Genomic DNA, 6,032 nt, shown 5'->3' on the forward strand with positions numbered 1-6,032 from the left:
CATCACACCTCTGGGGAGGCACCATCTCACAGGGTCCCCACAACAGCTTCCCCTTGTACCCTACTCTCAGAGCACCAGGCCAGCCTAAACCCAGAAGCAGAAGAGAGCATGACAACAATTCCTGTTCCTCGCAGTGAGTGAAGCAGCTCAGGTGAGGAAGTATTGTGGGGCACATTGAAAGGTGGCAGCAATAGAGAATATGGTAAGATCGGACCAGAAGGGAAGCCGCGTAACATTTTTGCTTAAGATTGAGCAGCACAAGAGCCAGTGCAGGGCTCACGCAGTGACCTGATAAAAGACACAGGCTGTTCAGGAGAACAGTTTACCCAGTGTTCAATCCCCCTCTTTGCAGCTGGTATGTTAGTAGGGCAGAGTTATGCATAAGGCAAATGCGTTACTCAGGCATGACAGTGCTTTCAAATAGAATGACACATCCTGCCCCTGTCTCTGCAAGTCCCTCTGTTTCTCTTTAAAGGTGAATTTTACACCTTATCTAAAATCCCTGGGAGGTGCCAGTTCTTCCCAGTCATTCAGGGAAGGTGAATGACTGGGAAATAGGAGGAGTCAAAAGTCCTTTGAACAGAGCTCAGAGCACTCTGAAATTCGGATATTCTCCGAGGCTGAGAGGGAGACCAAAGTAAGCCAAAACTCAGGCTCACAAAATTCAGAAAAGGAAAAGGACTGGGAGCATTGCCTGTACAGCTGGCCTGGGTACTCTTTGCCATGCACATGAGCAATTCCAAAATAGAGAGCAGGGGGCAGTGGGAGGAACAGGTCTGGTGTGCTGAAGGCAGTGCTGAAGGCAGTGCTCGGCTTAATGGGAACTCTTTCCCTTAAATCTCTGTGCTGCTGCCATTTCTCTTGTTTAACCAGCCGAAAGCACATGCTAGGAGTCCAACTGCTGCCGTGGGCAGGCAGCGCACAGCTCCCAGCGCAGCCCAGGAGAGGGCAGGCAGCATCCCCGGGTGAGCTACATCCCCGGGTACAGAGCATCCCCGGGTACGGAGCATCCCCGGGTGCGCATCATCCCCGGGTACAGAGCATCCCCGGTTATGGAGCATCCCCGGGTGCGCAACATCCCCGGGTACGGAGCATCCCCAGTTATGGAGCATCCCCGGGTATGGAGCATCCCTGGGTGCGCAGCGCTGCGCAGCAGAGCGGGGCTGAGGCGCGCTGGAGGGAGCATGTTCTGTCAAGACTTCCAGTCCTGGGGACATCAGAATGCTTCGGCAAACTGGGTTAATTTCACCAGAAATGGTGTCTAGGAAGGACTGGGAATGAAAAGGAAAGCTGCATTTGCTGTATGGCTCTGGGTGGGAATGTGTAGTGCACACGTACCGGGCTTTTATTTTAAATTCCCTTTCACTTTGTGCACATTTTGCAGGATGTGTGCCTGTATAAAGGAACACAAATCCACAACATGAAACACCAGCAAGCTGTGGTGGTGTTTGCAGAAATGTTCCAATTGTTCAAGGGCATTTTTTGCCAAACTGTATTTCACTTGAAAGAATCTGTGCAGCTGTGACAACTCACCCGTATGCTGAACAAATTTAGTGAGCATCATTCAGAGCTGTACCATTACTGACAGTATAAGCCTGGGCTACAGTTTAGTCCTCTGAACCCACCTGGCCAGCTGCTAGAAGAGAGGGTCGAGAGGAGGGAAGGAACATGATGGCAAGAAATTGGATCCTGTAGTAGTAGAAAACCAAAATGGAAAGGTGAAAGATTCATGAAGAATGTGGCCAACAGCATAGAGGAGTTCAGCACAGTAATGAGGTAACCTGGAATCACTTGGAAACGAGAGGTGTCCTAGCTTGGATATCAGGGTACCGGCTGGTGGAACTAGTCAAAGTGGCATTGATAACACAGGAACAATCAGGTTGTTTGATAAATATCTCTGCTCTGCTCTGTTTGGTACTCTGCAGTCATGGGCCTGACCATGTAGACAAAAGGGTCACTCTGGGTTAGCAACCAGGGTCACTGGTCTTTCCCTGCCCTTGCTGCTCTCCCAGGATGAAAATAGCACCCTGTTCCCTTGCCTTGCCATTTGATTAGTATATGAAACTGGATCTTAAACTGAAGACATTCTCCCATGCCTAACTCCCCAGTTACAGCTGCACCTGGTCTTGGCCAACCTGCACTGGTTTCATTCTAGGTTGGTTTACAAAAGCCATGCAAGTCCAGGAGTTGCTCAGCAGAGGCGCATCACCAGGATGCCAAGCCATGTTTGCAACTTATTTATGAAAGTCCACTGCTCTGAAGCACTGATGAATCAGTGGGCACATCCCACCTTTGCTGCACACTAAGCAGACTGTAATATGTAAAGAAGAGGTAACTGGGAGACCAGGTGACATCCACATATTCAGGGCTAGAGGGCCACGAGAGGCAAGCTCTGGAAAGCTTTTTTTCACAGAGCTGTGTGTAGATGTAATCAAGCAGAGGTGCCAAGCAGTGATCACTCCAGCAGCTCTCTCGTTCAGTGTAAAGCCCTTCCAGAGGATCTGCACGCTGCTTCTCCCTGTTTCTCAGTGGAAGGAGAAAGAACCAGCTGGTGTGACACACAGGCTGCTCCCTCTGTACATGCATGCCTGTGCATGGGAAATGGTTAGCAAACTTGCTTGGACTTTGAATCTTTCCCACTCAAGTTTTTTTAATTCTCCCTTTGCAATAATCCTCAATATATTTCTCTTACATTCAACAAGCAAGAGGGGAGCACTGCATCAGTTAAATTAACTCCCACAAATTCCCATCACTGCCGGGGATTGTGCTTCCTAGCAGATAAAGCAGCTTCTTTATATTTCAAAAGGTTAGAGATTAGATCTGGTTACTGTTATACTTTTATTAAAATTCCTATTTACATTTTTTTCATTGATACAATTATAGAAAAGGCAGAAAGAAACTGTTGAATTCTGAACAGTTCTTGAACACTGAAATATCCCTTGGCCTGTAGCTTTCATGGATGCGGAAAGTGAGAGCCCCGTTTCCCTGACCTGCAGATGGGCAGGGAGGAGGTGGGCAGGCAGCCGGCAGGCACTGTGCTGCTGAGTGCAGAGAAGGAGCACAAACCTTGTCTGAATTTCTCAGGCCTGTAGCAAAAGGGGGGGTTGTCTCTGAGCAGAAGGTCCGAGGAAATAGCTTTGGTTTATCCCAGATGTGAAGCTTAGAGGAACGTGCAGTCTACCCTCTGATCCATCCCTCTGTGGTTTTGCTAAGGTTGTAAAGGCAGAGAGTGAGCTCCTTTATGTACGCCAGATGAATCTTTATGCAAGAAGTCAGATGTTACAGTGACAGTGTGGGACTCTGGACTGCCTCTCACATGGTGTTGGGTGAGTGGCTGCCTACAGGTAACAGTAAAGGGAAGGAAATGAAATCTCTAGGCAATTTCATAGAGGCAAGTCCAGAGTAACACCAGATGGAATAATTGGGTTCCTTGGGAAGAGCAGGGGCTCCAGCACTTGCCCACGTGGAGCAGGATGAGATGCATGGCATGCACACGTTCAGTGACACTGCTCTAACTCTTGACAAGGGAAGAAAGACGAGACGGTATCTCTCAAATGCTAGTGACCCCTGTACTGACACAAATCATGTTCACTGCAAATCTACAAAACTGTGACCTTCCTGCTCTTGGCTCACACGCACAATAAAGCAGTGAGCGAAGGAGACACTTAAATAAACAACAGCAGAGAGCAAGGCTGCTCCCTTGATTGAACAGCACCTCTCTGTTCAGAAGCAAGGGGAGTGCTTGTGGGGAGTGAAGGGGAGAGCAGGAATGGTGGCCTTGGCAAATAAATATAGGACATTGCAGGTGGGGATCAAGAAAATCATGAATTTACTGCAGCATATGAGAGCCAGCAATGCACTTAGTATAAAGCAGCACTGATGGAGTACAGCAGCAAAACAGTGACTCCTAAAAGATTGTCCTGAAAAGGGTATTTTTAGGCTGTAGAGGGTATGGGACTCTACTTAGCAGTGTCCAGCCTAAGGAGGTCTCTTCCACCCCCAGGGTGTAGGAGCAGTTGGAGGCTGGTAGCCAGAGACAAAGGAGAGCAGGGAAGGAAGCAGGGTGGGAGCTGAGAAGGAGGGGAACACCCAGCCAGCCACTGGTTGGGGGGGCACCAATCTCAGCACGAGGCACAGGGCAGTGGCGCAAGGCAGAGAGACATTCTTTCTTCCATGTCCTTGCTGTGCTCTGCTGTTGTGCTGCCCATGCTTGGTGTCCATGCTTGGTCTTTCAGCAGTGGATAATCATCAGCCACCCGGAGTGTGACCCCACAGGAGGAGGCAGTGGTCCCAGAGTCCAGTGTGGGAGCAGATGCACCACTGGCCCTGGAGCCAGGCGGGGGTTAGTTACCAACTGTCACATGGAGACTGAGAGCAAGAAGCAGCTCCAAGTCCCTCTCCATGGGCCGCATCCCCTCCCAACTCTGTGGGGCCCTGGAGAGTGCCCACTCACCCACGGCCCAGCGCATCATTGCCAGGCAGAGGGAATGCAGGTCTGGCTCCAGAACTGGCCCTTGGCTGGGAATTCATTCACTCTGCTGGAGGAGGAAGCCTTTAAAAATGCAAAATCCTCAGTGAGGGAGCAGAAGCCACAGGTGCTGCACTCCTCCAGCTCTGGCCCAGGGTGACACCTTGCAGAGCCTGGGAGTCTGTGCAGTCCCTGCCTGTTCTCCCAGTGGCTTCAGTTGAGAAGAGAGTCCACAGTCCTTCATATTGATTGTTTTAGCTCCTGTCTTGGGAGCATGGAGAGGCTTTCCGGTTCCTGTGTGACGTATGGGGGAGTAGGTGTGGGGTGACTGGAAGCCACCTGATAGCCAGTAGCTTGCCTGTCTCTTCATGGCTGTTTACTCCAACAGAGTGTCAACAGCCTCAGTGTGACAGAGACTGAGAGTACAGGAAAAGCATTTGGGAGAAATGGCTTCTTCTCTACACCGCACCACTGGGCCCCTATGAGATGTTATGCAGCTAGCTCCTTCTCCCCCTTTGCCTCTTTAGGCAACATCCAGGCAGTGGGGCTGGGGGAATTTGCTTTTGGGTGAACTGTTTGCCCATTCTCTATGTCCCCAGAAGACATGCTCTGGATATATTCACTTTACTGGAATGTTTTGAACTGCATGAAAATGCAGAAGCCAAGTCTGGGGCTCCAGTTTTACAAGTGTCACAAACCAATGTAATTTTTGTTAGAAATATTTTCAAGCCACACTTGGGCTAGGGGTAGGTGCTGGTCTTCCCAGGCAACCCTGTGAATCATTAACATGACATCAAGAGCGTGCACATTAGCCTCCATGCCTTGTCCACTATGGCAGGCAGCTTCCAAGCTGGGATTACTCACTTTGCAAGCCTGTGCCAGGAACGGTGTGGTCACACCAAAGGCTTATCTGTAGACCCTTTGATGGACTGAGGGGCTGAAAGAGGATGGCAAACTGCCATGACTCCTTAAACACTCCGAAGGGGAAAGCATTGCTTTGTGCCTTCCCAGGTGGTCCCTGATGCACACACAAATGAGGAACATACACCTGTGATGCAGGTGGGGAGGAGGCAGGTGCAGAGAACGGCACATCTCCCAGCACAGCCATATTCACAAGACCTGGCTCACTGGAGGAAGCTCAGGCACCTACAGGTTTGTGCCAAAAGCAAGCATCTCTTTTTGTCACTGCAGAAAAAGAGGTGACTCCAGAAATGACTTGTTTTGGGATTGGATCAGTTGTGTTCTGTATGTCCTGGGGCATTTTTTTTGCCTGGAAAGTAAAGGGAGAAGAAAAGACACTCAGGTCTAGTGGGGACTGTGTTTCCATGGACTGGGGGCATGGATATGTCCCTGGGACGGACCCACAGCATAAAGTGCCACCCAGCCTGTCCCTGTTCTCTGTGTTGCTGGTGAGAACCACTGGTGCCAGGAGTGGGAATTTTCACTAGTTGGGCACCTGGAGAGAGACTCTTAACTTTACACAGGCTGCTTCATTGCTGGGAGGTGGTGGCAGAATCTGCCAGAAACAAAACTCCTCTCCTCTCCCTCTTCTTTCTCCTCCCCC

The sequence above is a fragment of the Athene cunicularia genome, assembly GCF_003259725.1.
Source record: "Athene cunicularia isolate RWA chromosome 18 unlocalized genomic scaffold, athCun1 chr18_part1, whole genome shotgun sequence".
Lineage (NCBI taxonomy): Eukaryota > Metazoa > Chordata > Aves > Strigiformes > Strigidae > Athene > Athene cunicularia.